The sequence below is a fragment of the Oncorhynchus mykiss genome, chromosome 7 (assembly GCF_013265735.2).
Source record: "Oncorhynchus mykiss isolate Arlee chromosome 7, USDA_OmykA_1.1, whole genome shotgun sequence".
Classification (NCBI taxonomy): Eukaryota; Metazoa; Chordata; class Actinopteri; order Salmoniformes; family Salmonidae; genus Oncorhynchus; species Oncorhynchus mykiss.
The window spans coordinates 20,285,869-20,295,836 of NC_048571.1; positions in this window are offsets into that span (position 1 = coordinate 20,285,869).

The window sequence follows — 9,968 nt, forward strand, 5'->3', positions numbered from 1 at the left end:
TCTTTCAGCGAGTTGCTCCAATGACCTTGCTTCAGGAATTGTTTCAGACGTCTGGTCTTGGTCATGGGCCATTGAAGGGGAAAATGTTAAATACACATCCAATTCAGCTTTGTGGAACCTTTAATAACAGCACAGCATTCAAACAGTTTTTTTTTTAATATTTAAAAATGCACTTACCACTTACTTAAAGTCTTCAGTTGGCGACAGGCAAGGAGCAAAATTTCACGATGCCACTTCGGAACAATCCAAACGCAAACCAATTGTTCACCTGCCTGAGCCAAACTAATGTTATGAAGAATTGTTAAATGAGCCATGTGCCGCCTACCATCTTCATCCAATGTCTAACAAGCTCAAAACTTCTTCAGTCCAGCATAAATAAATATAACGCAGGCCAGACACGGAGTCCTACTCAGTTCACCATTACTTGAAGACCTAAATATTGCCAATATTAGTACAATCTATTCTACCAAATGGAAATTAGACACTTTTTGATAAATCACATTAATACCAAAATGATTACTTTGCTAGCATGCACGGGTAAAGTTAAGAAACTTTGACGAACAAAAAGGTATGTCACATCATGTTAGTCAGATGTGTCAGTCATGCTTAGGGAGTGTCATCATCCCTGCTGGTGTCCTCAGCTAAACCCAGGACCAGTAATAAAACACAAGCATAAGTTACAATTAGTTCATGTGGCCAATGTCCATGACGTAATTTGGATACACTGACATAACACGTACTCATTGTGTCATATTTCAACCAGAAGGCAGGAGAACTCAGGGATTATCGTGGGAATAACTCCCGACTAAGATCTATTCTTTAAGCCAGACGCGAAGAGAAGGGCCGGGGAAACAGCCCTTATGAGGACGTTATACACGGTAATTACCGGGTTCGAGGGTCTTTATTGCTTTTTTATGAAACAGGTTGTTTGGATCCTGATTGGTTGATAGCAGGGAGTTATTCAACACAATTACATTATTTAGCAGATGCTCTTATCCAAAGCAATTTGCAGGAGAAATTAGGATTAAGTGCCTTGCTCACAGGCACATCAACAGATGTTTTTACCTAATCAGCTCAAGGATTCAAACCAGCGACATTTTGGTTACTGGCCCAATGCTCTTAACTTCTAGGATACCTGCCACCCTATCTCCGGGTAATGCCTGTTAACAATCCCGGGGTAATGTCTGTTACCAGTTCCATTTGAATTATCATTGTGCATCTACTGTCCATCAGCCCAGCTAGACAATTCATAAACTTAGTCTCCTCTGGAAAAAAGCATCTAGATATTATTTCCCCATGCTACAAGCCTAGCATTTGGTTTGCAAAAAGTTTGTCTAAACCATTGCTGCCCGACTCTCCACCATGCCATAGAGCAGGGCTTTTCAAACTTGTCTTGCCCAGGGATAACCGCCCAGACAAACCGGCGACCCAGAGATCCCATCGTCTGTTAGCAAAAAAAATATCTATTCACGTTTTGTCTCATCATCAGGTGAATGCAGGGGAGAACGACTGCCCCCTCTCATTGAATCCACAGAAGTTCAAGGCCAAACGAGCTGCTGCTGGCATTGCTAACAGAAAAAAGGATCCCCCATTATAGTGAATGGAAAAATTGCCATCTTTGTGGTCAATACTCTCCATGAGACGCCATCTTAACCGACTTCATTAGGCTTCAGTGCGCTATTCAATCTTCTTCACATAGGAATAAATGGTGTCACGTGATTGATGGCTTTGTTCATTCATATATAGTCATTGGGGGAATGATAATAGCAAGTAGAAGTAATAAACATTTTAAAATTAATATATTTGGTAGACAGTTTCATTATTTGACCTCCCCACAGTTCTTTGAAAGAGGAAGTGTAAACTCTAACATAGTCTTTTAGAAAAGTATCTTGGCAGCATAGAGAAAATATTTCTGTTGTAATGCACATTTTTTGCAATTCTAGAAAATGTTTCATTGATCTGAGAGAAGATTTTGCAGTTCAATATATATATTTTATGTGTGCTTTCTATCTGGTTTTGGTCATTTAAGTTGACACTGAAAATGTTTTTCTATCCTGAAAATTACCACTTAGACGGCCCGCCCCCTAAAACAAATATACTGTAATGAGCTCCAATGACTGTAATTTTCTCCATATTAAAGGGATAGTTCGAGATTTTGGCAATGAAGCCATTTACAGTATCTACATTTGTACACATTTGATCCACAATACTATTCTGTTGCAGCTAGCGATATTCATAAAATAAAACTGAAAAAATATTTTTCAACCCAAAACAATTTGCAGACCACCGACAGTACCAACGCGGACCCCGGTTTGAAAACCCCTGACATAGAAAATGAACGTGATGAGACTGACAGCTTCTCTGAGCCAGGTGAATTCATTCATCAGAATCATTATAATGAATGTGGCAATTCAAACAAAGGTCAAACAAACAAAAATGCACATAGTTTTCTGTCATTTCAGCTGCTTGATGTGATTGTCTGCCAGCCTTAGTTGTCTAGCTAGCAAAGGAAAAGTAGCTAGCCTGCATAAAATATATATTTTTGTCTTCTTAGAACTCCTTATGTCCTTATGGATAGCAACCATGCCAGTAGAATTGACGACCAGCCGTTTGGCTAGCAACTTCAGAATCTCAGAACTAATGATTTTATTTTGCCCGGACTATATCATATGGTGGAAGGATGAAATCAAACTGAATATGCTCATTTAAATAACGTTTTTAATGAAAACATGTCGTCATTCTCCTCTCACGTGATGGCGGCTATACACGTCGTCAGCTTGGAGAGAGAGAAGCTCTCAGGATTGCCACGTTACAATTAAATGTTAGTCATTTAGCAGACGCTCTTATATTATGCATATATTTTCGTACTGGTCCCCTGTTGGAAACAAACCAACAACCCTGGAGTTGCAAGCACCACGCTCTACCAAGTGAGCCACACAACATTACTGGCTTCAGCATCAGCTTTGGCGTTGAGGACGACAGTCTTCTCGACCAGCTGGGCTGTGACTGTCCTTCTGGGACGGTAGCAGGGCCTTCTTGTTAAACCCGGGAGCAAATCAAATGGTATGTGTCACATGCTTCGTAAACAACAGGTGTAGACTAACAGTGAAATGCTTACTTATCGGCCCCTCCCAACAATGCAGAGAGAAAAAAATACAAAATAATAGAAAGTTAAAAACAAAAGGAATAAATACACCATTAGTCATGATAAATTACCTATATACAGTACCAGTACCGAGTCTTTGTGCAGCGGTACGAGGTAATTGAGTTCGATATGTACATACAGTGCTTTTGGAACGTATTCAGACCTCTTGACTTTTACCAGCAGAGAGAGTCTATCACTTGGGTTGCTGGAATCTTTGACAATTTCTAGGACCTTCCTCTGACACCGCCTGGTTTAGAGGTCCGGGAAGGCAGGGAGCTCAGCCTCAGTAATGTACTGGGCCGTACGCACTACCCTCTGTGGCGGCTTGCGGTCAAAAGCCAAGTAGCTGCCATTCCAAGCGGTGATGCAGCCAGTCAAGATGCTCTCAATGGTGCAGCTGTCCTCCGTTTTCTGTAGTCCACGATCAGCTCCTTTATCTTGTCGACGTTGAGGAAAAGGTTGTTTTCCTCGCAGCACACTACCAGGTCACAGCGTCGTTGGTGATTGGGCCTAACACCATCGTGTCATCAGCAAACTTAATGATGGTGTTGTGGTCGTGCGCGGCCAAGCAGTCATGGGTGAACAGGGAGTTCGGGAAAAGATTAAGCACGCACCCCTGAGGGGCCTCCGTGTTGAGGGTCAGTGTGGCGGATGTGTTGTTGCCTACGCTCACCACTTGGGTGTGACCGTCAGGAAGACCAGGATCCAGTTGCAGAGGGAGGTGTTCAGTCCCAGGGTCCTGAGCTTAGTGCTGAGCTTGGAGGACAGTAGTTTCATGTTTTCATGTCACATGCACAAGTTCAGTGAAATGCCTTTCTTGCAAACTCAAAACCCAACAATGCAATGATCAATAACAATATAATACTACAAAAAAAGACTACCTAAATATGAAAAACACAATAAGTAAGTAAGCATACTATATACAGGGTCATTTCCAATACCATATTTACAATGTGCAGGGATTCTTTTTATTTTTTTTATTCCACCTTTATTTAACCAGGTAGGCTAGTTGAGAACAAGTTCTCAATTGCAACTGCGACCTGGCAAGATAAAGCAAAGCAGTTCAACACATACAACAACACAGAGTTACACATGGAATAAACAAACATACAATCAATAATACGGTAGGAAAATCTACATACAGCATGTGCAAATGAGGTAGGATAAGAGAGGTAGGCAATAAATAGGCCGTGGTGGCAAAGTAATTACAATATAGCAATTAAACACTGGAATGGTAGAATGTGCAGAAGATGAGTGTGCAAGTAGAGATACATGTGGTGCAAATGAGCAAAATAAATAAATAATTACAGTATGGGGATGAGGTAGATTGGATGGGCTATTTACAGATGAGCTATGTACAGGTGCAGTGGTCTGTGAGCTGCTGTGACAGCTGGTGCTTAAAGCTAGTGAGCGAGGTAAGAGTCTCCAGCTTTAGTGATTTTTGCAGTTCATTCCAGTCACTGGCAGCAGAGAACTGGAAGGAGAGGCGGCCGAAGGAAGAATTGGCTTTGGGGGTGACCAGTGACCTGCTGGAGCGCGTGCTACGGGTGGGTGCTGCTATGGTGACCAGTGAGCTGAGATAAGGTGGGGCTTTACCTAGCAGAGACTTGCAGATGACCTGGAGCCAGTGGGTTTGGCGTTGAGTATGAAGCAAGGGCCAGCCAACAAGAGCATACAGGTCGCAGTGGTGGGTAATATATGGGGCATTGGTGACAAAACGGATGGCACTGTGATAGACTGCATTCAATTTGTTGAGTAGAGTGTTAGAAGCTATTTTGTAAATGACATCGCCGAAGTCGAGGATCGGTAGGATAGTCAGTTTTACGAGGGTATGTTTGGCAGCATGAGTGAAGGATGCTTTGTTGCAGAATAGGAAGCTGATTCTAGATTTAATTTTGGATTGGAGATGTTTAATGTGAGTCTGGAAGGAGAGTTTACAGTCTAACCAGACACCTAGGTATTTGTAGTTGTCCACATAATCTAAGTCAGAACGGTGGGCAGGTGCGGGCAGCAATCAGTTGAAGAGCATGCATTTAGTTTTACTTGCATTTAAAAGCAGTTGGAGGCCACGGAAAGAGAGTTGTATGGCATTGAAGCTCATCTGGAGGACAGAGTCGAAAGCCTTGGCCACGTCGATGAATACGGCTGCACAGTAATGTCTCTTATCGATGTCGGTTATGATATCGTTTAGGACCTTGAGCGTGGCTGAGGTGCTCTCATGACCAGCTCTGAAACCAGATTGCATAGAGGAGAAGGTACGGTGGGATTCGAAATGGTCGGTAATCCTTTTGTTAACTTGTCTTTCGAAGACCTTAGAAAGACAGGGTAGGATAGATATAGGTCTGTAGCAGTTTGGGTCTAGAGTGTCTCCCCCTTTGAAGAGGGGGATGACTGCGGCAACTTTCCAATCTATAGGAATCTCAGACGATACGAAAGAGAGGTTGAATAGGTTGATACTGGAGTGATGGAGGTAGACATGTATCGGGATAAGGTGACTAGGCAACAGGATATGAGATTAACAGAGTAGCAGCAGCAGCTTGTATGTGAGTGGGTGTGCGTGATTGTTGAGTCAGGATAAATGTACGTATTATGTGTGAGTGAGCAGATGATGGAGTGAGTGTGTGAGTGTGCATAGAGTCAGTGCAAAACTAAAACTAAAAGGTCAGTAAGGTCATCTCAGATAGTGTGTGTAGCAATTTTGTTAGCAATTTATCAGTCTTATTGCTTGGGGATAGAAGCTGTTCAAGAGCCTGTGTGTGACAGACTTGATGCACCGATACCACTTGCTGTGCGGAAGCAGAGGGAATAGTGTATGGCTTGGGTGGCTGGAGTCTTTAGCGATTTTCCGGGCCTTCCTACCACAGCACAGTGATTGCAGCCAGTCAAAATTCTCTCAATGGTGTAGAACTCCTTGAGAATTGTCAAGGCCCATGCCAAACCTTTTCAACATTCTGAAGGGAAGAGATGTTGTGCCTTCTTCGTGACTGTGTGTGTGTGTTTGGGGCAGCAGGGTAGCCGAGTGTTGGACTAGTAACCGGAAGGTTGCGAGTTCAAACCCCTGAGCTGACAAGGTACAAATCTGTCGTTCTGCCCCTGAACAGGCAGTTAACCCACTGTTCCCAGGCCGTCATTGAAAATAAGAATTTGTTCTTAACTGACTTGCCTGGTTAAATAAAGGTTAAATAAAAAAATAAAAAAATAGACAGTATCAGTCAAAAGTTTGGACACACCTACTCATTCAAGGGGATTTATTTATTTTACTATTTTCTACATTCTAGAATAATAGTGAAAACATAAAAACTATGAAATAACTCATATGGAATCATGTAGTAACCAAAAAGTGTTAAACAAATCAAAATATATTTTATATTTGAGATCCTTTTGCCTTGATGACAGCTTTGCACACTCTTTGCATTCTCTCAACCAGCTTCACCTGGAATGCTTTTCCAACAGTGTTGAAGGAGTTCCCACATATGCTGAGCACTTGTTGGTCGCCATCCAACTCATCCCAAACCATCTCAATTGGATTGAAGCTGGGTGATTGTGGAGGCAAGGTCATCTAAATCGGCACTCCATCAATCTTTCTTCGCCAAATAGCCTTTGCACAGCCTGGAGGTGTGTTGGGTCATTGTCCTGTTGAAAACAAATGATAGTCATACTAAGCGTTAACCAGATAGGATGGCGAATTGCTGCAGAATGCTGTGGTAGACATGCTGGTTAAGTGTGCCTTGAATTCTAAATAAATCACTGACAGTGTCACCAGCAAAGCACCCCCAAACTATCACAACTCCTCCTCCATGCTTCACAGTGGGAACCACACATGCAGAGATCATCAATTCACCTACTCTGCATCTCACATGGCTGTTGGAACCAAAAATCTCACATTTGGACTCATCAGACCAAAGGAGAGAATTCCACCAGTCTAATGTCCATTGCCCGTGTCTCTTGGTCCAAGGAAGTCTCTTCTTCTTATTGGTGTCCTTAAAAGTGTTTTATTTGCAGCAATTCAACTATGAAGGCCTGCTTCACACTGTCTCCTCTGAACAGTTGATGTTGAGATGTGTCTGTTTCTTGAACTCTGTGAAGCATTTATTTGGGTTGCATTTTCTGAGGCTGGTAACTCTAATGAACTCATCCTCTGCAGCAGAGGTAACTCTGGGTCTTCCTTTCCTGTGGCGGTCCTCATGAGAGCCAGTTTCATTATAGTTAAGAGAATGACAAGAGTGTTTAAAGCTTTCATCAAGGCAAAGGGTGGCTTCTTTGAAGAATCTCAAATATAAAATATGTTTAGATTGTTTTAAAACTTTTTTGGTTACTACGTGATTCCAAATGTGTTTTTTCATAGTTTTGATGTTTTCACTATTATTCTACATTGTAGAAAATAGTAAAGCTAAAGAAAAATCCTTGATGAGTAGGTGTGTCCAAACTTTTGACTGCTACTGTAAGTATTCATACCCTTTACTATGAGACTCGAAATTGAGCTAAAGTGCATCCTGTTTCCATTGATCATCCTTGAGATGTTTCTAAAACTTGATTGGAATCCACCTTTGGTAAATTCAATTGATTGAAACACACCTCTCTATATAAAGTCCCACAGTTGAAAGTGCATGTCAGAGCAAAAACCAAGCCATAAGGTCAAAAAGAATTGTCCGTTGAGCTCCGAGACAGGATTGTGTCGAGGCACAGATCTGGAGAAGGGTACCAAAACATTTCTGCAGCATTGAAGGTCCCCAAGGACACAGGAACCTCCATCATTCTTTAAAGGAATTTGTTTGGAACCATCAATACTCTTCCTAGAGCTGGCCACCCGGCCAAACTGAGCAAGCGGGGGAGAAAGGCCTTGGTCAGGGAGGTGACAAAGAACCCGATGGTCACTCCGACAGAGCTCCAGAGTTCTTCTGGGGAGATGGGATAACCTTCCAGAAGGACAACCATCTCTGCAGTATTCCAGCAATCAGGCCGTTATGGCAGAGTGGCCAGACGGAAGCCACTCCTCAGTAAAAGGCACATGAAAGCCTGCTTGGAGTTTGCCAAAAGGCACCTAAAGAAACAAGGTTCTCTGGTCTGATGAAAGCAACATTTAACTCATTGGCCTGAATGCAAGGTGTCACGTCTGGAGGAAACCTTGCACCATCCCTACGGTGGTGGCAGAATTATGCTATGGGGATGGTATTCAGCGGCAGGGACTGGGAACTAGTCAGGATCAAGGGAAAGATGAAGGGAGCTAAGTACAGAGAGATCCTTGATGAAAACCTGCTTCAGAGCTCTCAGGACCTTAGACTCGGGCAAAGGTTCACCTTCCAACAGGACAACGACCCTAAGCACACACCCAAGACAATGCAGAAGTGGCTTCGGGACAAGTCTCTGAATGTCCTTGAGTGGCCCAGCCAGAGCGCGGACTTGAACCCGATCGAACATCTCTGGAGAGACCTGAAAATAGCTGTGCAGCAATGCCCCCCATCCAACCTTATAGAGCTTGAGAGGATCTGTACAGAATAATAATACCAGATACAGGTTTGCCAATGTTGTAGCGTCATACCCAAGAAGACAGTTTTTGCTCTGTCATTATGTGGTATTGTGTGTAATTTGATGATAAAAAATAAACAATTGAATCCATTTTAGAATACGGCTAAGGTAACAAAATATTGAAAAAGTCAAGGGGTTTGAATACTTTCTGAATGCAACGTAGGTATTCCTCTTATCTAGGTGGGTGAGGGCAGTATGGAGTGCAATTGAGATTGTGTCATTTATGGATCTGTTGGGGGCGGTATGCAAATTGGAGTGGGTCTAGGGTGTCTGGGATGGTGGAGTTCATCTGTGCCATAACCAGCCTCTCAAAGCACTTCATGATTACAGAAGTGAGTGCTACAGGGCGATAGTTCTTGTGGCATGAAGCCTTAGAGTTCTTATGGGCAGGAATAATGGTGGCCATCTTAAAACGTGGGGATTACAGTCTGGGACAGGGAGAGGTTGAAAATGATGCCTGCCAGCTGTTCTGCGCATGCTCCGAGAATGCACCCCGGAATACCATCCCTTGGCCTTGCGGATGTTGACCTGATTAAAGACCTTTCTCACGTCGGCCTCGGAGAGCGAGATCACCCAATCCACACGGTCGGTGAGGGCCCTCACACCTGGCATGATCATGTTGTTGTCAAAGCATGCATAAAATGCATGGAGTTTGTCTGGATGAGAGGCATTGTTGGGCAGATCACGGTTGGGTCTTCATTTGCCATCCGTAAAGGACTGTAGTCCCTGCCACGTGTGACGGGCGTTAGAGCCTGTGTAGTTTGATTCCACCTTATTCCTATATTGTCCTTTTGCACATTTGATGACTCTGCGGAGGTCATAGCGGGACTTCTTGTACTTATTCCTGTCCTCTGCCATAGCCTCAGGGTTGTCTATGATAGTTCCATGTGCGGTAGCATTGTCCTTTAGTTTAGCACCCACCTCTGTGTTAATCAAGGGCATTTGATTGGGGAAGCAGCGAACCCTTTCCGTGGGGACAACATCGCCAATACATTTTCTAATGAAGCCAGTGACGGAGTTGGTTAGTGGAGTCTCAAAACATATTCAAATCAGCGCTAGCAAAGCTGTAGCATAATCGCTGATTCTGGGGACCATTTTCAACAGAGCGAGTCACGGGTAACTTCCTGTTTGAGTTTCTGCTTGTAAACAGGAAGCAGGAGTACGGAGTCATGATCTGATTTTCCGAATGGCGGACATGGGAAGAAAAAAAGCAGCCTCTGGATGTGGAGTTTCTTGCTTGTTTATAGCCTTGTACAGTTCGTTAAGTGGCAGCTTGTTATTTTTCTTGTACTGAGGT